Raw genomic sequence first — 26,556 nt, 5'->3', positions numbered from 1 at the left:
GATGACCATAAATTTTTAAAAAGCTAAATATAATATTTTTCATTTATTTGACCTACTACGAAATAATGACATAAGTAAGAAAAATATGTATAATATAAATTCTGCGGCTAAAGGTTAAAGAAATTTATTGTTGGAAGATCAGTACTGCGCTTTCGTTGATACACTGTTTAACCGTATTTGCAACGCATTCATCTTATTAGAAATCGGAAGCGAGAAAGCAACGCTAAATAAATATATTTTTTCGTAATAAAACATTGAAAAAGACTCATCCAACTGCGAAAAACAAAACGAAGTTTGAAGGAATTTCGTACACAATATTTGTATTGTTTTCTCAAAACTTTTCCTGATAAGATTACTTTTATCTGTGATTACTTTAGAGCTTCCCATTACGTTTTTGAAATACGTATATCTTCATTTAGAGAGATTGTTAGTACATTTCCCACATATCCCAAGAAAGCAATCTCAAAAGCAATGGCTCAGTGGGGTTAATTTTCTCTTCATGTAGGTTCTATCCCAGATAGCAAAATAAGGTTTATTTTCACTCAGTAAAAACCTTTTAATGTAAACCTAAAAAGGTTTTTACGCCGTTTACGTGTAAACCTTCAAATCTTAAAAGGAGATCTGTGGCAATCTGCTCTATTCTACGCAAATTACCCTAATCCAAAACCTTGGAGAGCAACTTTCTACATAAAATCCTTAAATCGAGGTTGTCTTAAGGCTTTCAAGCATAAAAAAAAATCCTAGAATAAAGCTAGTCTTAAGATTAAAATAACCGTAAATCTAGGTCATTATAAGGTTTCTTTTCGCATTATCTTGTATGTTCAGCTAAAATCCACCTTGTCGTGAAATTTAAATGGACAATGCAATTTGATCCTCTCGCTAGTGAAACGTCAGCTAAAACGTCATTATGGATCTATGTGGCTATTTCGCTCAAGTGACAATATTTTTTAAAAAAAGTTTTAGAAAATAATTTTTAATCTTTTTAGGATGAAAGGTTTCAAATTGCAATAGTTTTGCTTTAATGAAAAAAAAAAGGTTTTTAGCACAAACACTTTCTTGACAATAAAAAGAAAATTCCGATACAAGGTTGCCGTAAGGTTACATGCTTTCTGGGTATGTACTGAAACTATATACTAAATTTATTCCATAACTAAATACTGAAACCATATACTAAATTTATTCCATAACTAAATACTGAAACCGTATACTAAATTTATTCCATAACTAAATACTGAAACCATATACTAAATTTAATCCATAACTAAATACTGAAACCCTATACTAAATTTATTCCATAACTAAATACTGAAACCATATACTAAATTTATTCCATAACTAAATAATGAAACCATATACTAAATTGATAATAAACTAAATAATTTTGAAGTAACTATTAAGTTCATAAATTAACAAAGCCTATATTAAGAAAAAATGTATGATCAAAACTACCGAAATGTAGTAAGTCATTTATAGCTGTAATTAAAATTTCTATTCTAGATAAATAATAATACGTNGTTTCAATTTTATCATAAACTAAATAATTTCGAAGTAACTATTAAGTTCATAAATTAACAAAGCCTACATTAAGAAAAAATGTATGATCAAAACTACCGAAATGTAGTAAGTCATTTATAGCTGTAATTAAAATTTCTATTCTAGATAAATAATAAGACGTTCTTAAAAATATATTTTATAGGTTAAAATATTGGATAATACTGAGAATTAAACATTAGCCAATCAATTTTTATCTTTGGTAGAAAATCTCAGTCGCAACAAAAGTATTTTTTTATAAAATAATTCAAGGCTTTATTACGCCGTACCATGTAAAATAACTTTTTTTATTCAATAGTACTAAAAAGTATATAAATTTTATAATGTATTTTAAAAATATTGATGAACTCCCGGAGATATCTTCGTTCAGATCAATTTTATAACTTGCAATAAAATCAAATTATTGATGAAATATTTAGAAGAAATATTTTTTACAGAAAAACATGTTACAGTTTCAATTAAATAGAGCGAGTTAACATTTCAAAGTTTCAAATTAATAAATTAATGGATCTATGGGGCACTAAAAATTTTTTTACGAAGCACTGATGATTGATTTTGATAATTTAATGATTTTCATAAAATTCACAATAAATTATGGTTTTAAAATAAGTGATAAAATTTGGTAAATATGGTAACATTTTGTAATTTTATCAATATACCTCAAAGCATGGTATAAAAACTATTTATTTGTTTAAATTTATTTTATAATTTTGTATTTTTAACTAAATGAGTGGCAATAAGAGCTGTAATTTTGAAAGCCAGTATTCCTTGTAAACCAATACCATATCAATGGAAAGATTACAAATGATGAAGGATCTAATTGCCATATATTTTGGTTTTATGAGGCAGAATTTTTTTAAATTCATAAATGCCATTAATATACAGTAGTTCAATTTTAGCTGAATTGTTCAAATCAGCTAAAATTACCGTACTGTATAATATATAATTCAGTTCACAATTTAATTAATTCAGCAGATGATGAACATTATTAACTAAAAAAGATGCTTCAACACTTTTTCATTTAATTGGAAACTTTAATATTTTAGTTTTAAAAGGATAAATTCAAAAGATTGAGCCGCGATGGCTCAGGGGATAGAGCGATCGCCTTCCAATGCGGCGAAACGAATTCGGCAGCCGGCTTGCACCGACCACAGTGCTGACGCGAAATATTCTGAGTGGTAGAGGGATCATGTATTGAAGTCCCGTTGCTGGCTAAGCGTGGGAGGTACTCGTGGTCTTCCTCTCCAGGTAGCGCAAATGCGGGTTAGCTCCATCTAAAAGTCCTCCACGAAGGCAAATTTCTCCCAATACTCGATCCAGGAGCTCTCTTGTCTTCCGGATTGAGTTCAAAATTACGAGGCTACGGAGTTGAACATTACTCGTAGTAGTCGTAAACACATAAAATTGGGTCGGCTGTTCAGCGACGGTTATTTAAAAAATTTCAAAGGATAAAATTAAAGTTCTATTGTTCCTAGTAAAAAATTCAAAGTTTCTGCATTTTGTGGGTATTTTTCAAGAAAAACAATTTACTAGCTGTATTACAATTATAATGATAAATTATTTGAAATTAATTTCATCTCATATATATCTTAAACGTGATTTTTTTCAGAATTGAAAGTAATAAAATGCGAGGTTTCGCATGCTTTGTTTATTTAAACTTTTTTCCTAATTGGTGCCTCAGATGTTAAGTGTTATGTGCCATTAAAATTTTTCATCCTGATGTTTTCTGGATGAGTAGAACTCATGCTATTATTTCATTTTTTTTTTCAAAAAAAAAGCTTTAAATATTTTGATATATGATTTTGGGGAAAATATCGATCAGTTTCTAGTTGTTAGGAAATTTCCGAGGAACATAATATGTCAATGTATACTAACCGATTAGCTACCAGTCTTTTTTCCTCCTGTTGCTCGGATGTTTCTGAACACGTTTAGCTCTTCTTTTTCGGAAAGCATTTGTAGTTACAGTTTTTTTGTAATCACCTAATATAAAACACCAAAGCTATATAATTCTTAAAAACGTGTTATAAACTTTTGGTAAACCTAAATTTGTATTCATTGGAGCTGTGAACTAAAATAAGAATAGTTTGCAAATTTAAATTGCAACAATGCGTAATGTTAAGAAAATACAATTTTCGCTCATCCCATGCGTATGATTATCGTTATAGAATGCTTTAATGTATAATGTTTCAATCTTCTCGGTGCTTCTAACTATCAGTAGGCCAAATTTTACAGCTCTCGATCAGATGATTTAAGATTCTATAAAAGGCAGGTCAGACAGACATTTATTTTTATGCATACAGATTACTGCCTAAATGGTAAATTTTAATTTTTAGCACTTTTGCACATTGTATGCTAGTTTTATGGAGTCAGTTATTTTGGTCAACTCACTGTACTTGCACAAAACTCATTACGTTCAATGGTCAACTCACATACTTTGGTCAGCTCACTATACTCACACAAAACTCACTATATGCCATAGAACTGCCCATAAGAATAGTGGTATAAAATATTTTATGTTTCTTATATGTCTAGCTGCAATTAAAAATTCCGACTATTGTGAGTTAAATCAATTAAATTTATTTATAGGCAACAGTTTTCTGAAATCATAAAAATAAAAAAAAAGTTTATAAAATATCATTTCTTAGAGTTATAAAATTGAACCAAATGTTGCCAATAAATTGGACCCTGTGTCTAAAGTTGAGTTTTATGTAAGGATTAGTTTTAATTGGCAAAATTAAATAATTCGTATAAAGTTTTTTTCGTGGTATTTGAAAATTAAGAAAAACATTTAAAATATCAATCAGTAGAGCTATAACTCAGTAGATCGATAATAATAAAAAGTAATAATGTGCTCCACATAAGGAATATTTCTGAGATCCATCAATGTCACTAACAGATGATGGATAGGACAGGTAAGAGGGTGAAAAGTTTTCCCAAATATTTTGTGCAGAAGTTCATACATTGTTTGGTATTTTCGCTTTTATCAAGATCAATTTGACAATTAAGATCATGATTTGAATTTATAAAACTGTTGTATAAATTATTTGGATCGATATAAGAAAATGCATCAAATTAATTTTTTATAACGAAAATAATATAAGCCTACAATATAAACAAGTAATAAAAAATTTATTGTAATCGGAAAAGCTTTGCATGGAACAAATGAACAACTTTTAAACTTCTTAATCAAAAAACCTTTTTTAAAAAATTTCTAATTTAATGAATTTACTTAATGCACGCTTTGCTTAATGTGTAAAACTTAATGTTTGCTTAATGTGTTCATCGATTGCTTTTAAATATTTCTAACTTAACTTTATAATGAAAAGAATATTGCCAGATTATATTTTTGTTTCATGTTTTTTAAAAAAAAATATTTTAATTTTTTCTTCTATTTTTCCTTTCTTGTCTCAATTTTTTTTTTCTAGTTGTAAACGAAACGTCCTTAATATTGAATAAATAAATTTATACAATTTCTTAAATTTGAGAAAATTACTTCGTGTTATGCCACTAATTAAAAATTAAACCATAGTTGGACAAAATATTTGGAAACTAGCAATAAAAAAGCAGATAATGGAAAATATTGTCATGTTAGTTATTTAACAAAATTTGTTAGCCAATTACCAATTCAATTAGGAAATCAACTCTGTTGCATGGCATGGAGAAAGAAATTCTGATATAGTTGACATGCATTATGGTAATGCCATTTCTGGTAAAAAGAAAACCATAATTCCAGTATTAAAAACCAAAATATACTGTATTTTAATTATTTATATGATAATTTTTCTGTTCATATGGTAACGGTTTAACGGAAATTCTGGTTTTCAAAATGAAAGTTATAATTACAACGCATTTAGTGTAAAATAAAAAATTGAAAAATAAACTTAACTGATGCCACATTCCTCAACTTTTATTACATTATGAAACCATCTTTTATTGTTCATTTTACCAAAGTCAGTACCAAAGTATTTCGCATATATCCAGACATGTAGTAAATTTTGTAGTTTTAACAATTTTTTATTCTAAGTGTTAAGTTAGAACATTAATCTATGACGCTTGATTTGACCCAGAATAGTTTTTTATACCCTAAAAACATCGTAATGTTTGTTTCTACTGTGTCATGTTAAAATATATGTTTAAATGTTTAACCATTTACAATTCCTACTTTATATTGTGAACCGTTCTGTAGCTATATATTCAGTATCTATATGCATTATATGGAAAATTAAGCTTTGAAATTGCATTCCAAAACTTTTCAGAATTTTACTTGGTCAAAGTTCTTTCTAATTCTATCAAGCATCCCATAAATTGTTTCAAGAAATCATGAATTCTTAAAAAAAATATCGAACGTAATGTAATAAAGTTCCAATAAAAGCAAAAAGCAACGTAAATAAAAATGAACGTAAGCTTAGAAAGCAACACTATTGACAGAAGTTTGGTATTTTTTACGTATTTTATTGTCACTTGAAAGGAAACAAAAGTCACTTTGTTTTAATCATAGAAGAGTAATAGCATTGCTTCGTCGTTTACCAAACAAACAGCCAATATTTTCCCTTGCACTGAGATGCATTGGGGCAAACTATTCTGCTTTTTGCACTTAACGGTTTTTTTCCCCTTTGTCTCTTTCTATTCTTTTTCAGATGCTTTGTTTCAACTAAATATTTCTTTTGTTTTCTATAGATTTTTGTTTAGAAATAAGTTACAGTTTTCTGTAATAAGTCTGGTTTTGTTTTTCCTTAAAAAAAATTTTTGAGTTGAAAGCTGATTGCATTTCATTTGTTAACATAAATTAATTACTTCTTTCAACTTTATTGCTACAAACATCGAAATATCTAACACCAATTTTCGAACATATAATGTGAAACATTAAATTATTGGAAATTATAATGATTTAATTTATTTACTAAGTTGTATGCGTCTTCTTATTAAATCATTATGAATTACGTATTTATTTGGTCATTGTAAGTATACAAGCATCACAAACTTCATTAATTTCTGAACGCCATTGTTAAATTATTTTCACACTTATGACTTATTAGGCCATCTGCTGATAACTTCAGAAAATACAAATAATATGAAGAGAGATTTTGTTTGCATAAATGTGGGTAACAGTAAAGGTTAAAGTGGGGTCAAAAAAGAGAAACCAACAATTGGGGAGCTATTTCCTCTTGTGTGTTATGTGTCCCTTCATAAAAAAATTCTCATCAAATTAAGCTTAGTTATTTATAAACATAAAAGTTAAGTGTGTAAATCAACGCATTTACTCTATTTTATATCGGATAAGTATAGGTTAATACGTAGTTTTCATCCAAGCAAAATTAGCTTTTTTTCATCGAAGCTAAAGAAAAAAGCTTCAAAAAGGTACCGCAAAAGTAAATGTGGGTATTTTCCATACATTAAAAATATAAAAGGTATCTTCTTGGATTACATTATTATATTTTTTTTATAAAATTAATGTTTTTGTAAATATTTACAAAGTTAACCATCCACATGAATTTTTTCTTACAAAATAAGTGCAGTTTACCATAAAAAATTTTTTTGTAGAAAATTATTTTGTGATTTGTGTGACAATTGAGTGTACTATGGTAATGACATTTCTGATAACTGAAAACATGATTCGGCCAATAAAACCAAAATGTATGGTATTTAAGCCATTATTTCGATAATTCTTTCGTTCGCATGGTAACAGTTTACCAAATATCCAGGCTTTCAAAATTAATTATAGTTTTCCTAATCATACATTTAGTAAAAATGCAAAACTTAAAATTAAAATGGTTTTAATACCAAATAAATGGTTTTAATGCCAGCTCTAAGGTATCATAATATAATTTTTTGTCCCGCAGTGAGCTGATCCTTAAGACGCGGTTCCCAGTAGAACACCGAAGTCAAGCGTCACTGGCTGCGTTCGGTGTGCGGGTGGGTGACCACTTGGATCAGTCTACGAAGGACCGAGGGTGTGCGGTATTGGTCCTCGTTAAACTGTTTTACCGTAAAGTGCTCGACATCAAGCGTAGGTCGTCGGGCTATCGAAGCGGGTGTACCATCCCCTTTGCAGAGGATCAAAATTGTGATGGTATGTCTTCGGATCATCCTCAGGGATGTTTCCGAGACGGTAGCCAATAGCCCATTGCGTAGCTGTAGTGCGACGTAAATAAATTACAACAACGTGGTAATAAAACCATATCTTATGATTAGTTTTACCAAAATTCATTAACAAAGTCCTTCGTTAGAAATTACCATACTTTATCGTAATCGCATAAAGTCAGAAAAAGAAAATTTTACGGTATTCGAACAATTTCAACCGTACCTTTTTTTCAGTGTATTAAAATAATTTTTCCGAAGCAAGTAAAATACGTTGAGCTAAAAACCTAATTTATTTTTTAATAATAGCAGAACGCTTCACCAACGAATTAATATATTGGATTTAATTCGCGCTGTTTTATGCAAATTTAATTTCGTTAAGATCTTAAATACACTTATTTTCTTAATTCTATCTCGTGCAAAATAAGTTAAATAAATAAATAAGTTAACAGCCAAAATAATAATTTGAAAACTAGATCATTAACCAAACGAAGTTTTATTTATAACGTACTTCAAACGAATTGAGATTTTTGAAATGGATTTTTCAACATAATATTTGATAAAAACTCAAATTTGCTTTCCACTTAAGTTGCAAATTAAAGTCTGTATAAGAGGCTATAATTAGATTAGGGAAACCTCTAAGGTATAAAGTTTCACTAATTTAAATTCAAGAAATTCATTCGAAGTAATGTTAAGTTACTAGAGAGTATAAAAAACACTTGTTTCAATTTTTTTTCTTTCACAAAAATATCAAGTATTATAGACATTCTTTTGGATTTTCCTTGTTATTATTTTTATTAAAGAAGTTAAGGGAGATAAAAGATTTATTATCAAAGCTAATCTGCAGCTCGAAAGCCGTACATGTGCACATTACCCAGTTAATCTGCAGGGTAATAGATTTGTTTCATTAAAGAATGGAATCAAGTGTTTTTAGCATTTTATTATGTACATTAACGACCTCCATTTTCTTAACGAATTCCGTATCATTTATATTATTAAATAATGATTGATTATGTCTACTAATTTGCTGATTGCTTTATTGTAATACTTGATTTAGATATGTTATCGTTAAAGTGTGAAATCCGTTATTACATAGAATAACTAGGTATTTCATGAAATAACTAGATAAGCCAGTTGAAGTATATTAAATTATTAAATTCTGCAGTTTAGCGAGGTATTCTATAGAATAACAACATCTGAACTTCAGAGATAACTTATACACTAAAGTACTGAACTGAGAGAAATTAAGATATGTTATCGTTAAAGTGTGGAATCCATTATTTCATAGAATAATTAGGTATTCCATGTAATAACTAGATAAGTCAGTTGAAGCATATTAAATTATTAAATTCTGCAGTTTAACGAGGTATTCTATAGAATAACGACATCTGATAGCTTATGAGGTAACTTATTCATTAAAGTGCTGAATTGAGAGAAATTAAGATATGTTATCGTTAAAATGTGAAAACCATTTCACATTCATATTTCATAGAGTAACTAGGTATTTCATAAAATAGCTAGACAATTCAGTTGAAGTATTTTAAATTATTAAATTCAGCAATTTAACGAGGTACTCTATAGAATGACGACATTTGACATCTGAGCTTCAGAGTTAACTTATACACTTAAGTTCGCTGAAAATCAAAAGGATCCCTGAATATAATTTTATATAATTTTACAATAAGCATTCCCAAATGAACTCCATTTTAGATAATTCAATTATTTTTAATTTTTTTTTATTTCATTTAAATTTTCGTACAATATTGTATATGGCTTACATTTATAATCAATAAATGTACAATTTGTTTGGATATATTCATACTAGTTTAAAAAATTGTCAAACATATTGTGATTTTTTGATATTTAAAAACTCATAAAATATGAAAAATTACTTTATTTCTACATTAAATGCGCTTAAGCTTCGGGCCAATTTTAACTGATTAATTTATCACAGAGACTGATAAATCAATAAAACTCAGCTGAGACGTCGTATTTATTTGACGTTAAAAGTCGATAAAAGGAACATGCTTATGCATTTACTTGCAACAATGTGCTATCTTTTATCCAAAACAGAGGGATAGCTTTAATAATTTAAAAGCGCTGTAAGACTTGTCAATTTTTTTCCAAAGCTATGTATCAACGAAACGATTTTCAGGAGAGCATTTGTGCAAAATGGTTTTTTTTCTAATGAAAGAAGCCATCAAAAAGCAATTTTCTGCGAAGAATCGTAGTAGGAAATGTAACTCCATGTCTGAATATATGAAAATAGATTAGTTATATAAGATATTTCTAATTCGCACAATACGAATTTTATATTAAGATAAAAGATGTAAATATTTATTGTATTTGTATTTTTAGAAGGGATATTTTTTATATACTAAACTTAAATTTTTGTCGCTTTTTTCTTTTTTACTTTCGTTTAGTTTTTAATAATCTCGTTGAAAAGCAGAATGAGTCAAAAGTTATTAAATTCCCTTTGGTGTAAAGACTGATAATCTTATGTTAGACCAATCACAAGTTAAAGCAAATTCTGGTAAGACAGGCGTACTGTATAGCAATAACAGTTCTGTTTTTTTTATAACTATTATAAACAATTCTTTTGTAATGAAAAATAAAATATGCGGCATTTAAACCCTAGGAAGGTAGATTTTCCCCCTCATATGGGTACTGGAAATTCTGATTTTCTGAATTATACTTCTTATTATCACATATTTAATAATAAATACAAAGCTGAAAAGTAAATTTAACTGAATAAATGGTCCATATTGCCAAATTTCATCACACATGTTAAATTAATATTTCAATGCTAATTTTACCAAAAGCATCACCAAAGCGCATTGGTGAAAATTATTCAGCTTTTTGGTGTTCCCATGGAGAAAACATAGTAAATTTTGCCATACTCTGGTAATTTTGATTACATTTTTTTTCTCAGTGTGAAAAGCAGTAGTGTAAGCTAAGAAATTAAAAAATTCCATTAGTATAACAACTGATAGTCTTATGCCTTGTCAAGTATAATATCTTTATTTGAACCTACAGAAAAATATAAAACACCTTTAGCCCCTGGTTGTCTGATGTTAGACCAAGAAGAATATCGTTACTATAACGTACAGATTACCCACATTTTAACCTAAAAAACACCATCAATGCGAAGGAGGCAAAGAAGAATATCATCCAGTCATCCAATGAACAACTAAAAGCTTTAAAATTTATTTACAGTCTAATTTTTTTATTCTGAATAAATACAGTCTCTGGCCATATTATTAGAAGCACAATAAGATTCTACGTAAGATTATAATTATCAGGTGATACTATACAGCTGTATTGTTTTTACTCGGATGAAACCGGTTTGCATTTGTTCACGCTTAATTGGTTAACATTGTAATGCAATACGTTAAAATTAAATACAAATAGGAAGTAGATTAGTATATGAAAAAATCTCCTGAATAAAAATCCATTACATGTAAGTTTAAATATAAAAGTAGTGCATATAAACTTGTGCAAATCATGTAATTATTAAGAAACTACAGTGCATCTAATAATTTGACCTAATTATTATAATATACGAATATAATGCTTGATATAATAAATATTCTATATTTGAGCCATGATGGCTCAGGGGTTAGAGCGTTCTCCTAGCAATAAGGTGAACCGGGCTCGAATCCCGCTGATGACTGGTCGATACGAATCCGCATCCGGCTTGCACAGACCACAGTGCTAACGTGAAATATTCTCAGTGGTAGACGAATCATGGGTTAGAGTCCCTTTGCCGTAAGGCTAACCGTAGGAGGTTCTTGTGGGCTTTCACTTAAAGTAACGCAGATGCGGGCTAGTTCCATCAAAAAAGTCCTCCACGAAGGCAAAATTTCTCCCAATACTTGATCTAGGAGTTCCCTTGTCTTCTGGATTGGGCTCAAAATTACAAGGCTTCGGAGTTGAACATTGGTAGTCGTAAACCCAAATAATTGGGTCAGCTGTTCAACAACGGTTATAAAAAAAATCCTATATACATAATATATCGTCTAATTTATCCTATCGTCAAATTTATTGTATCTATCGTCTAAGTTGAACTAATTGATACACTAACGTAAACAAGTGCTAACCGGTTTCAGTCGCATAAAAACAATAAAGATGTATAGTATAACCTGATAATTAAGGTTTTACATGGAATCATATAGTGCGTCTAATAACTAGGCCAGGGACTGTATATTTGGATAAAAAATATTTTGTAGGGAATATGATGTATAGATATAATAATTAAATTTCACATCATTACAGTTTATATATTCTTCACACTTGAAAGAGTAAAACTATGTTATCTGTGCTTTCTTTTAATATTTAAAAAAAAAATTGCATTCCCGTTAATGATAACATCCTCTTTAACCATGCCATTCTCTTCTCAAAAGCATCGACAGTAACATATAATGGAGGACATACTTGAAATGTAAACCCTTTATTTGCTTCATAAATCATAAAGCCGGCTCATTTCAAGTAGATCTTTCCATTTCAGTATCGCACTATAAGATTCTATGTAAAATCTTAATTATTAGGTGATACTGTACAGCTTTATTGTTTTTACGCAACTGAAACCGGTTTGTACTTGTTTACGTTCGTGTATCAATTGGTTAAATGAGACGATATATAATATAAATTCGATGATAGGATAAATTAGACGATATATTACATGAATATAGGATACTTATTATGTCAGGTATTGTGATGCCACATTTGGCATTACATATGTATTTCCTATCTTTTTAAAATATCCTTCATTACTTAAGCTTATTTTTATTAATAGAAGGATTATATTTAAAATAAATCAAAAACTTAATCTTTTTAAACGAACATAAAATATTTATTTCTTCTCTTCTAGATTAATGTAACGCAGTGTTTCCCAAAGTGTGGTACGCGTACCCCCAGGGGTACGGGAACAGTTTAGCGGGGGTACGAGTTCTTATGCGAAATATCTTGCAAAAAACGAAAATTTCAAAAAATTTTATTTAAAAATAAAGCTAGCCATGAAAATTTATGATTACGTATTTTTCTATTGGCTATTTTTTTTGCAGAGTTAACAGTTAATAATTAATGGTATTAACAGCCAGCTGTGATTTTTAACTTTAATGCAATTTTTTTACAGTAAAAAAATGCGTTCATTTTTTTTATTAGTGGTACACAGCGTTACGAAAAATTTAAAAAGGGTACATTAAAGTCATAAGTTTGGGAATCACTGATGTAACGGATACTTTTTTTTATTTCATTACTAATGCAGACTTATATATTCACTGTCGCCTTTAATCGAAAACAAAAATCTATTTATAACTTTTTATTCTAATTTTCCAACGGCTAAATGTTTCGGTTGCATGGTTGTAATAATTCACATAAATTTGTTGGCGACTCGTGATCGCCAAGGTGTTCTTTTACATCCATGTTGATATGCTAGTTGGCTTTGTTTTGGCTATGGTATATTGTGATTAATCCCCAATTTTGGATCTCCTACCCATACTTTCTCTGTCCGTTGAGAATAAATATATTCACTTTTAATTTCAAAATTGGTGAGGCTGGGACCCCTTTGGGGGCCTCCCTAGTCTCAATTTTCTAACCATCAGAAAGGATGTTCTGGCTTTATGATCTCTCAATAGAGAGTATTCTTATTTCATCCCTTTAAGGGATTTCTTATTTTTTTCATGAAGAAGTGGCCATTGTCTAAATCAAATTATGCTTAATAAAATCTAAATTTACATTCAACGATTTGTACATTATTTCCTGGAAACTCAATTGTTCAATTCATTCATTAATGGCCTAAATGAACATTCATGTATTACACTATACGATTGGCGGCTACTGACGGAGACGCAAACCTTCCGTCACAGGTATAATATTAGTATATTATAATAATTAAACCAAATTATTAGACGCACTGTAGTGCTTTAATAATTACATGTGTTGCACGAGTTTATATGCCATACTTTTATATTTAAACACCCATGTAATGGGTTTTAATTCAGGAGATTTTTTATATGCATCCTATTTGCATTATTATATTATTTTTATAGCTTTGTTGCATTACAATGTTAACTAATTCATACACGAACATAAATAAGTACAAACCGGTTTTAGCAGTGCAAAAACAATAATGCTGTATAGTGTCACCTGATAATTAAGATTTTATATAGAATCTTTTATTACGTCTAATAATATGGCCAGGCACACTGCGTAGAAGATGTTCTAAATTTCAAAAAAGTTACGTTAACACACTTTTTGGGAAATGAGAATGCTAAATTAGCCGATATATTAACCGTAAGGCGTAATAGATTTAATTTAAAATATTACAGTTGGGCGAGCTTTTTCTGGTTGGCAAACAGATTTATAGAGCTCTGTTTTTAGAACCATAGATTTCAATTAAACTTTTTCCTCCACCATACCATCTCTAAACATTACCATTAAAAGCGATTTTTTATGTTTCTTTTAATTTTCGGAGCTACGCTGAATGAATATTAATGAATGCATCATTTTTTACCGTCAAATGAAGCATACTTTTTTTTAATGAATATTAAGCATCTTGTGCTAAAGGGTTTTAACGAATCAATACTTTTTAAATGAAGACTTCAAACATACAGCTTGAGTCTGGATTCGAAACGGTTTTATCCGTTTCATGATATTTAAATTTTATTTATTATATTTCTCTATTTGATCATAGAACTTTATATTAAAATGTAATCATATTGTAATGAACTTAGAAAACTATATAAATAATTATATATTTCGTGAAAAAAAATTAAATAATGGCATGCTAGATTATTATTAATAATAAAAATTGATTATATAAAATTTTTATGTCAATGCGTGTGTTGTTGTTAATTGAAAAAGTACTAATCATTTTATTATTTTTCCAAGTACTATTAAATCTTTTTTTTTTGCTTAAGACTTTTCCGAATTTTATAAAACTTTTAAAAATGCAATTTATTTTTATTGTTTCGCATTTTATTGGCAATATAAATCGTTAAACTAAAACATGAAAAGGAAAAGATCCGTTAAAAAAGGTGTCATACTTGAAAGGGAGGGAGAGGTTTCCTGAAATTTTAACTGTTTGTGATAAAGAGAAAGGAGGTTTATTAAGTGATTTATTTTTTCCATCTAATATATATAATCCCGTATAATCTTACGCATGTGCAATATTTCAGAAGGGATGAACTAACATGCGATAGAAAACATTTTTCTCTCAGTTAGCAGCTCCATCTGTTAAAGTACATTAAGAAAGTGCTTTAATATGAAAATAAAATATAGTAATGTCTAATTTTCTTTCATCTAGATAATTAAAGGTAGACTAGCTTTAACAACTTTTTTTTAAACATTGATATAAAATTTTTAAAAACTAGTTTGTTTTATTATGTGTAAAAACTAGCAAAAAATATATTACTATTTTCAAACTTTTTATCAATGACAATTTTTAGGTAAAAATAAGAAATTTTTGTTACATACTCTAAACACTGTGACAAAATTATATCGCCTAAAACGAAAAAGTAGTAGAGGATTTTATTTAGAAGGCTATGAAATATGTTTTGTAACTGTTATCTTAAAAGCAGGTGCATATTATACTGAGTTAGGGATCAACGTAGTTAAAAGAGCGAATTTTTACAATTTCAATACTTCTCTAAACATGCATTAAATATGAAATTCGACATTATTTGTTTATTCACTGTTATCACCTTACTCAAAAACTGCTATAACTTATCAAATATTTGGAGTAGAAGCAAAAATAAAGTATTTTTGGAAAGCTATGGTTACTGGAATTATAAATTTATAATAAATTTAATGTCGAAAATTTTGTCCGAAATCATGTTTTTGCACTAGTCAGATACTTTAATAGAGTGTTCAAGAAAGTGTCAAGTTCAGAGAAAAGTGAAATCAGGTAAGAGTAAGATATGAAGTTTCCTATGTTTTTAAACTATAAAATGAAAGCAAATTGTTGCAGGATAACCTCTCCACTGCGTAATTCAAAGTAATCCTGTACTTATTTGTTTGCATTTGGATAATTTGAAGATATTGCTGGGATAGCCTAATTGGACTCGTGTGCGCTTGAACGTCAGTTTGAATCCCGCAGGCTGAAGAATCCCCGTGTATTAAATGGTGGCGTTATTAAATGGTGGCGTACGTTAAAGCCTTCGGGGTTACAAAGTCTTGCAATAACGTTCTCGTAACAATAAATACCTCTGGGAGTATTGAATTAGCGATTGATCGTTCTCTGGTTCCAGTCAAAATTACGATCTGTAGAAGAATAAATGAAGTATGATTGGATCCTCCCTGTAAAACGGGGTGTCACGTGTGTGTGGCTAATATCTTATTCTTGTTCATAGATGGCACCACTGAAAAAAACAAGAAACGCACCCTCTGCCTTAAAAATTGATTGATTCCCAAGCAGGCTAGCCGGTATTGGCAAGTGGCATAATTAAAAACAGCAACATAGTTTGAAAGCATTTTTCATGGTTTAGTCTTGGTCAAACAGAATTCGATTTTTCCATACTTTTGATTTTAAACTATTTATGTTGATCAGAGAGAATTTGATATAAATGGTTTCTCTCTAGGTATGGCGTTTTCTTGAAACTAAATTTGAATCTTTGTGAGTATACCTAGTTCCTGCTATCCAGAAAAAAAAATCTATCATTCTGTTCAATTGATTTTTCAAAACATTAACCAGGTTTTCAAATTTTCGGTAATTTGCATTAAATATGCAGGAAAGTAACAAAAGAAATAACATTTAAATTTACTTTCCTAATGCCGTTGGTGTTCAGCAATGAAAACAAAAATGAAACAGAGTTGAAAATCAAATCCTACGATACGCTAGAGACTCATAATAAAGAGAAGGAAATTATCCTTAACAATCTCTTGTTGTTTAACAAAACACTCATTAAAGAAAGAATACAGAAAAACTTAAACAAAATTTTCTTTTGAATTTCTAAGTTCACAAACGTAACTCCCCAAACTCATTTGCTTATTAAACTACAGATTTTACCGAATGACTGCAACTAAATGACGAGATAAAAATAGAAAAACGTTTTTTGCCACTTTTCCCCAACGAAAAAAAAAAATATCGTTTTTATTTTTCTGACTTCTATGCTTACAAAGATTATAGTCAATACCTAGAGATTATGGAATTGTCTGAGGACAACATAAATAGATGATGAGCAATATTTTAGTCTAGAAGTATTCTGACATCCTGTGGGATTACAGAACATTCCTACAACTTTTCTAAGTCGAGAGTACAGCCAACACCTAATCATTATGGAACAGTCTGAGGACAAGGCCAATAGATAACGAGCAATATTTTAGTAAGAATATCCTGACATCCAGTGGAATATCAGAACATTCCTACAACATTCCTAAGTTGAGAGTACAGTCAACACCTAATAATTATGGTATAGTCCGAGGACAGCATCAATAGATAACGAACAATAGTCTAGTAAGAATATCCTGACATCCAGTGGGATATCAGAACATTCCTACAATATTTCTAAGTACAGTCAACACCTAATTATTATAGTATACTCTGAGTATAACATCTGTAGATAACGAACAATACTTAAGTTGGAATATTCTGGCAACCAGCGGGATATCAAAACATTCCTTAGTTGAGATTATAGTCAAGACCTAACAATTATAGTATAGTCTAAGGACAACATCAATAGATAACGAGCAAGATTTTAGTAAGAATGTTCTGATATGCAACGAAAAACATAGTTTTTCTAAGATGCATAAACTTTTGGATGTCAAAAAAAAGATGCAAAAACTGGCTTCCAGAAAATCGAATACATTTATAGCTTCTTCCATTTTTTTACTTGATTTCTATTAAGTCATTAGACATTTTTTAAAAAAACAGTGCGTTATACTGTTTACGAGCGATGTCTTAGTAAGGAATGCTCTATCATGCACAGGAAAACACTGTTTGTTCTTAGTGGAAGTAACTAAGTTAGTAACTACTATTAAAAACTCGTGAAACATATTGGTCCCAAGCAAATCGCATATATTTCTATACTCTTCCATTTTTTAAATGTTTTTTTTTTCAAATTATCAACCATTTTTGAATATCCGGCCATTTGTGTTAACTATATAACAAAACAAATAGAATATAAATTCGCTTTCCAAACGTCAAAGGCGTTTGTCAAAGAAAACAAAGGTGAGACAGCGTTTAGAGCCTACGACGCACAAGAGACTCGTAATAAGCATAGGAAATTGCCCTTGGCAGTTGGAATAATAAGAAGAATACTGAGTCTTTTATTGTTTAACAAGACGCTCATAAAGGAAGGAATACAGTAAGACTGAGACCAAAATTTGTTCTGAACTCCCGAGTTCACAAACGTGACTCCGTATTTGGATGAGAAACGCATTCGCTTATTGAACTACTGATTATACCAAATGACTGCAACCAAACGAGGCGATGAAAATAGGGAAACGTGTTTGCCGCTTTTCCCCAAAGCAAAATGGTGGAATAAAATTCTATTTTTGCTTTCCTAACTTAGATGCTTACACAGAATGCTAAGTAATGCAGTTTATTGATAAAAATATTATTCAAAAAGTGTTCGAGGTTCACTTTAATGCAGAATTTTAATTAAACATTTTTCTAAAAACTCTTTTCGGTATTTTGTGTTAACTTAGCTCTATCCAAAATAAGTGAAAATCCTATTTTTTAGGCAATTTAATAATAAATGATTATGAAATACAGCATGAGATATCTGTATCTTTTTCTGCGATAAAGTTGAAATTTTCTAAACACTGCTCACTTCCAAATAATAATTTTTTCACATTTGTACTTATTTTCAGTTATGTAGATCTAACAGAGACAGTTATTCATCATCGAAATTTCTTTACTTTAAAAAGTCACTTATTTTTGAATATGAATGAAAAAAAATTCGAGCTACTTTTTTTAAATTTATATTTTAGTACAAATTTATTTATACTAATCTAACAAATGTTTAGTAACAATTAGACTGTTTTTTTATAATTAAAAAGTACTAAAATATAATTTTACTTGTAATTAAAGAGTCAGAGACAATATTAAGAAGGGGCAAAGTTGTCCCATTTACGTTAAAGGGTTAAAGAACATTTTTGAAGAATCAAGTACAAAAATCAAGTCCTTTTCCAGCTTAATTTATATTTAACTGGTTTACAGAAATGGGACAAGAATTGATATTTTGCGAAATATTATCTGATCATTTAAAATCCGTCAATTTTGACTAGAAATATAAAATCAATATACATTTTAACTTTAGACAAAATAGTATAAACAAATTTTCTCTTTACAAACTTAATAGAGCTTAATCATAAAACTTAAAACAAGATTAGTCTAGAAGTTATTATTCGAGTTGTAGTCTCTGAATTAAAAACATGCTCATTTTTATTTTCCGTCAATTTTTTTCATTTTTATTTTAGCTGTATTCTCATTAAAATCTAGATAAGTATATTATTCTTATTAAAATGTAAAAAAGCATGATATTTTGTAAAATATTATCTGGTCATTTGAAATCTGCCAACTTTAACTAGAAATACATAATCAATATAAAATTTAACTCTAAACAATATAGCATAAATAAATGCTTCTCCTTAACTTATCAGTATAGATTTTTACTCTAGATTATAAAGCCTAAATTTAGATTAATCTGAAAGTTATTCGAGTAATAGACTCTGAATTAAAAACAGGCTCATTTTTTTCCATTAATTTTTAAAAAAGCCATTAGCGAAGCTTAGGATAAACATAGCTGTATTCTTAATAAAATGTAGATAAGTATTAAAAAATATTTGGAATCTTGAAAATATTAAGTTAATATCACGACTTTTGAAAACTGGCGAAAGTCATCAGTTTATAGAAAGAATATAGAAATTATCTGATATGCATTCGGGTAATATATAGTAAATGATCTCCTTATCAAACTGTTGGGATCATAGTTACTAAATTGTGACTAACTACTATATTTTGGTAGTCAAAAATCCATATTCGTCAAAAAAAATACATGTTTATGCATAAAAAGTAAATTTTTATATCTGATTTTATAATTTAAATTATAGTCCGAACTGATTATTTCGCCTATTTCATGTCACCCCCGTGAACAGGGTTCTAAATACATCTTTGTTATGTTTAATAAATAAGATTAAAAACAAAGGTAATATTTTATCTTGTCATTATAACACAAATATTTATTGCAATATTTGGACATGAAATACATATCTTGGTTTTAAGACTACCTTGGATTCTAGAAGTTAGCTACAAATATGTTATGCCACAAACTTAGAATGGACATTTTAATTGTTTGGAGAACGAAACTATGTTGTGGTTTTCTTTCATTAAATAGCTTCTTTTGCTATGAACAATCAAACTAAAAATTTATAAATTTTAGCTTTGTAAACCTATCAAACAAACAATATCTGCATTAATAGCTTTTTGTACAATCATAAAAATTAAAATTTTTAAAAGCATCTTTTTTGTAATAAATTAAAAAATATCTCATAATCCCATACATTATGCCCATAATAAATTTTAGTTGACAAAGAAAAATGATTATGTCACTGCGAGATATAAATTTTCAGAATAACTTTTTCTCTTAGAACTCCTTGTCAGTACAGAGATCTAATTAAAAGTACTACTAAATAAATTTCATATTTTCTTAGAAAATTATGTAATTAAAATAACTTAAATTATTTCACAACGAAATTTTTCTCTTACGTTATTTTTTTAAATAAACAAAAACTCGTTTTAAATAACACTTGCAATTTTATATCACCAATTTAAGTTTAAAGAGCATATAACGCATGAAAGTAATTATAAAAGAGATAGGCATCTGGTTTAGCAAATTTTAAACTCACTACTTAAACATAAAAGCATTTAAATGAAACTTTTTCTTCGAAAAACGTTCTCGAAAGTTGATGGCATATTTCAAACCATTTATGTGAACCGGATCGACTACAAAGGATATGCAAATGAATTATAACGCAGTTCTATCAATTCCGTTAACCTATTTTTTCTAAGAAAAAAAATAGAAGCTTTGGGACTGAAGGAGTTAAGCATTTACTTTAGCATTGAATGGAGTCTATTATAGACCATTTTCCTAGATGGTGGTTTTAAATGACTTTCTTCGAAAAAAAAATTATACTTTAGATATATCCTAAGAATCTTCGAAAAATAATTTTAAAACTTTCCAAAAAGTTTAAAATTAAATATTTTTGTAATGCTAATTTTAACTTTTATGGATGTGTAGCTTTGCCAGCAAAATTTAATAAATTTGTCTGGCAATATATTTTTACTTGCTATAGATTTCACTAAGCATTACCGATATTTAGACATATAATCCTGTTGTCTGATGAAAATATGAACAACGATTAAAAAAAAAACACCCTAAATGACTTTTGATCTAATGATCAGATTTTTACTAAGACTCAAACGTAATCGTTCACGGGGCTGTCACTAACACCTCCTAGAAGAGAGAAAGCCTCCACACGGATTTTATACTTTATATTATTACCGTCATTGAACAGCCGACTCGATTTTGGGTTTACGACTGCTTATGTTCAACTCCGTAGCATTGTAATTTTGAACTAATTCAGAAGACAAGGGAACTCCTGGATCATTACCCCAAGCGGTATGATTTGTTATGGGAACATGGAGGGCTTTGTGACTTGACAGATTTAACGTGCATCAGTCACCATTTACTACACGGGGAGTCTTCTTCCGGTGGGGTTCAAACTCACAACCTCTTAGACATGGGTCCAGTGCCCTACCAAGCAGGCTTTCCCGGCCCCCTCTACACAGATTTTATTTTTCATATTATAACCGTCGTTAAAGAGCCGACCCAATTTTTGGGTTTACGATTACTAATTTTCAACAGCCTTGTAATTTTGAAACCAATCCGGAAGACAAGGGAACTCCTGGACATTGGGCGAAATTTTGCCTTCGTGAAGGACTTTCTGATAGAAATAACCCGCATTTGAGTTACATGGAGAGGAAGATCACGAGAACCTCCCACGGTTAGCCTGACGGCAAGGGGACTTTAACCCATGATCCGTCTACCACTGAGGATATTTCATGTCAGCACTGTGGTTGGGGCAAGCCAGATGCGGAATTCATATCGACCAGCTATTGCCGGGATTCAAATCCGGTTCACCTCATTGGAAGGCAAGCGCTCTATCCCCTGAGCCATCACGGCTTCTCCGCACAGATTATCAGAAACGAGAATATGATCCGAACGTTGTGACAAATTTCATTCTCCTACCCCACTGCGCAGTTTATCTTTGTTATTTCGGACAATTGCTTCTTGTGGAGACATTTACTCTTCTAGGAGAACTAATGTGATCACAAATTATGTTATTTAATAAGTGCAGACGATATATTTTAAGAAAAATCTGAATAAAAAGCACGAAAGTGTTTTCTCTGTGCAAACACATATGTTTTCGACAGATTTAGATCTCTGATCCTCAAAATATGGTGGGTGTTCGATATCTGGAAAGTAAAGTCTGAATAGTTTAATCAGATGAGCTGTAGAAATTTAGGACCTTTAAATGGTAATCATGCATTTTGCGAAGCTCATCATATCACGAGAATTTTTTAAGCGAATTAAATTTTTTTTCCACACAAAAATGAAATTTATTTATCCGTAGATAATTCCAAGCAAAAAATAGTTTTTAATAATTATTTATTTTCCTTCTTCATTTGACTTAAAATTAGTCAAAAAAATTTTAAATTTGCAGGATAAACAAATTTTTACATAATTTTTAAAAAAATATCATTATATATGGCAAAATAAAAAATTTATTCGATATTTATAATAAAAAATTTGATCAAATAGTTCCTGAATTTTAAAAACGTCATAGACAATTGGAAGCATAATTTACATCTCAATATTTTGAAATAAATTTTTTAAAAAAATATTCATTTAAATAGAACAAATTCGTTGTAAAAAATGCATTATATGATGAAATGGAAACTGTTGGTGATAAAAATTTTTTTTTTTTAAATTCGATAGAATCGAATTGTTTCTGCATCAAATAAACTTTCACAAATATTTTCAAACATTTTTAAGCTTCAATTCTCCCTAAAGGCAAAAATCTACGGCATCTATTGATGCACGCATAATATTTAATTTAACAAGTTCAAGCTATACATTCCAATTAGAATCCTTTGTTACTCGGCTAAGTAAAAATATGTCTTCTTTTAATTCCAGTAAGCACTTGCTTAAAAATACAACGAAACTTAAACACGCCCGAAGCCCATAGCTATCTGTGACTGTTGTATAATAAAAACGAAGATTAAACAGCAGAGATTATGAAGGAAATTTGAAAGATTTATTTGGGTGTAAATTTCGAAACTGATTTAAAGCTGGAAGTCGTATTTTCTAGGAGGAAAAGGATTTTATTTTTGATTTGTTTAGTTTCAAAGAATTGTTTAAACAGAGAGCTTAGTCGAAGTAGAGACGTTTTAGTTAATTTGGAAAAAAATTTAAACTGTATAGCAACTTAAGTTTTATTTTTGAAACTGTTTTTCTCAAGAAAATTATCTTTCTAATATTATTCTAAAAATTGTTCTAAAAACCCTTTTCAAAGTTAACGAACTGGTCTGTGAATCCATGATGTGCAAATTTTACACAGACTAATATTCACAGACTAGCATTCTAACATTCATAGACTAGCATTCTAACATTACACAGCCTAACATTCGTCAGACTCTCTGGATTTTAAAGTAATCACTTTTGAAGTTAACTTTTACTTGCGTTATTAATCACTTCAACTTAAATTTTTGACTTGTTTAATTTAATTTAAAATAATATTTATTTTGCATACTTTCGGGGTTTTTTTTAATTTCTATACTTTTATTTATTTTGATATTTTTCTATTTTTTTTATTACAGTAATTTATTTCTTAATGTTTCGTTATTTTATTAATTATTAATTCAAAATTTTTTTTTTAAATTTATGTTTGTATTCAATTTAATTTTTGTCATTATTTTTGATATAGTCCCATTTTTACCTTTCGAAATATCAGTGTTCAATGAAGTATCAGTTAACATGCACAAATTTCATATAAAAGCGAATATAAAATGTCTTGTACGATTCTTTAAATTATGCTGTGATTAAAAACGCATTTTTGAAAAGTCTGATTAATGATTTTAATTTTATTGTTATTAATTTAAGACTTACCAAGTTAAAAATGTTTAATAGATTTTATATTAAAAAAATCATAGAGGCTTTTGGAGAATAATTGACGTATAACATCGAAATTTCAAATTACTTTTCTTGCAGTTTAACATTGAATAATGAGCTTGCGTAAGTTTTAGTTGCTGATGTGACATATTGCTACACATAGAGTAATCAATTTCCAAAATAGATTTGAAATATAAAGATCTTACGTCAAGGTAATATTCTTTAAAATATTTTCCCCGCTAATTTGATTATTTATGGTGTATAATGCTAAAGATTACCTCAAAATGAATATTAATGATACTATTTCTTTTTCTTGCTATTCTAACGTGACTATTTTTAGAAATTCCTTTTCATCACATTAGGGGAATTCCAAGCATTACTTTTTAAGTTGCAAATTTAAAAATAGAAACAATACAATAAATATATACCCTTATTATGTAAGATATTGTTATAATTAGATAAATGCGTAAATTTTAAATATCAGGAAAATTTTTATGTTTATAAATTTCCACATACTAAAATAGAAAATAAAGAAACAATAAAGTAGTTTAAAAGAAAAACACACGAGGAGAGTAAATCAGATTATGTTGACAAGTACCTGCACTCAGAGTACCGATATTTTTATAGTAAAATCCTTTTTAGCGGAACATGTTATGAAACAAAAAATATCTGTTATACTGTAATTTTTTTAATTAATCACTCTAATTAAGGAAATATTATTGTAAAAATTACGGTACGATAGATTTTGCTGTATAATAAATTTATTGGTACGGTAAAAATTAATTTTACGGTAAAATTGATTTTACGGATAATGCTCTAAAAGTGCCGGTACCTTATACCGTATTTTGGTCCTGCATTTTTTGCAGTGTACAGCTATCTTGACGCCATTACTTCGGCAAAACAGAACTAATATAGAAAAAAAAAATGCAGAAAAAGTATAAAACTTGAAATGTAAAAATTTTTAAAATTTCTTTGTTTAACTGTACTCTATGGTTTTTGATATTTTCTTCTTTGTGTTTTGATGACAGCAGTATGTTAGTAAACAAATAATTGGTAAAACGCAATGACCAATAGTTTGCCAAAGATTCTGGGAGGTCAAGCCTCTACAATTTCGATACTAACGCTAAGTTTTTTAGGCTTCAACTAAGGCCAGTTGTTTAGTCCCGCCGATAAAAGAATTTTTCTGAATGGCAGGATAATGCCAGAGCCTCTGAGCATGGTAAAAAATTCTAGAAAAGCAACCGTACTGTACGGTAATGACTTTTTTGGCTTGTGGTAAAATAAATACATAATTTATTTTAATGAAACTAGAATATACGGTACTTAAGTCATTCATTCAGTAATTTTTCCGTTCATAAGACAGCGGTTTACCAGAAAATTCTGGTTTTTAAAATTATAGTTCTTATAACCACACGTTTTGTAAAAAATACAAAACTAAAAAGCAGATTTAAACACATTTGCGCCTTGAATCAATAAGACTATTAAAAGTAATGAAATAATGAAATTTTACCTGAATCACCAAATTTTATCACACATTATCAAACCATATTTTATTGTTAATTTCATCAAAATCATTACAAAAGCGCTTCGGTTAAAATTACCGAGCTTTTTGGTGTTTCCATAAAACCAGAAAACGATCAATTTTACCGTATTCTAGTAAATTCCACTATACCATTTTTCTCAGTGTGATTTAAAGACAATAAAAATTAAGCAAAAAATAACGAATTAAATATTTGAGAAAAAAAATCGGAATTTTTAAACGGCTATCTATTAAAACGTATGAATATTATGCTACACGAATGCATGAAATAGCAATCATATAAATAGAATAAATGTAAAAGCAAAACAATAGATACATATCTTCATATTTTGCTGCTGGAAATTCCCTAACAGAACAAAAAAAATCTTTTATCGATAAAGTTTATTTTTTTTATTAAATGTTTTTTACCAAAATTCATAGAATGAGCAGCAACAGAACTTTTTCTCTGGGGCTAAGAAAGAAAGGTAAGACTATTTACTTTTTGTAGAAGAACATTTGGTTAAAATATAAAATATTGTCTTTTTGCAGACATCTTATCGAATTTGAAAATATGACTATATTTAGATTCAGCTCAGCGTCTTCTCTTTATCTTCGAAGATGTTCCATTGTAAATATTGAGAAACATCAAATAGCCAAAAGGTAGCCATTTTTATATACTTTTATCATAAATACAAAGCAATAAATAAGCATAGTTCAGATAAATTTGAAACATTTTTAGAAAACACAGTGTCTATTTTTCCTTATTTTCTTTATTGGATTAAGAATAAGATGTATTATCAGCATTTGTACAATAACTACCTATACATAAAATGTTATTTTAGTGGGTTACAAATGGATTAATTGAGCCCAAAAAATGGCTCGAAATTTTAAAAATTCCTTAAACGATAATGGAGCTATAAATGTATACTGTGTGCTGCTTAGGAAACCAGCTAATTTAATAACAAAATTTTTAAAACTTAATTACAAACATTGTCAAAAGATTCTGCTGCTAACTTTATAAAGATATGAAACAATTAAAAAAAACACTATTTACTGCAACAATGCGGCTTAGGGTGAGAGCAATATTAACTGAGACCAGTATACACATTGTTACCGGAACATTGAAAACATTGATTGTAAAAGGACTTTAAACGCAGTTGCGCACATTGTTTTATGATTTGCCCGTCAGCAGGATCCTCTGCTAACGATTTAAATCATTGTAAATAGTCATTA

General features: G+C 29.0%; 1 long non-coding RNA gene across 1 annotated transcript in view; it reads left to right on the top strand.

The window, feature by feature from the left end:
* The window catches only part of LOC139425984 (uncharacterized), a 41,895-nt gene extending 15,911 nt beyond the window's left edge, over window positions 1-25,984 (top strand). The window contains exon 3 of the long non-coding RNA XR_011637197.1: window positions 25,873-25,984. This is a non-coding gene — a long non-coding RNA (uncharacterized lncRNA). The remainder of the gene's footprint in view (window positions 1-25,872) is intronic.
* Window positions 25,985-26,556: the final 572 nt, after the last annotated feature.

Source organism: Parasteatoda tepidariorum, chromosome 7 (genome assembly GCF_043381705.1).
Source record: "Parasteatoda tepidariorum isolate YZ-2023 chromosome 7, CAS_Ptep_4.0, whole genome shotgun sequence".
Classification (NCBI taxonomy): Eukaryota; Metazoa; Arthropoda; class Arachnida; order Araneae; family Theridiidae; genus Parasteatoda; species Parasteatoda tepidariorum.
This window is presented reverse-complemented; position numbering and strand designations above follow the sequence as displayed.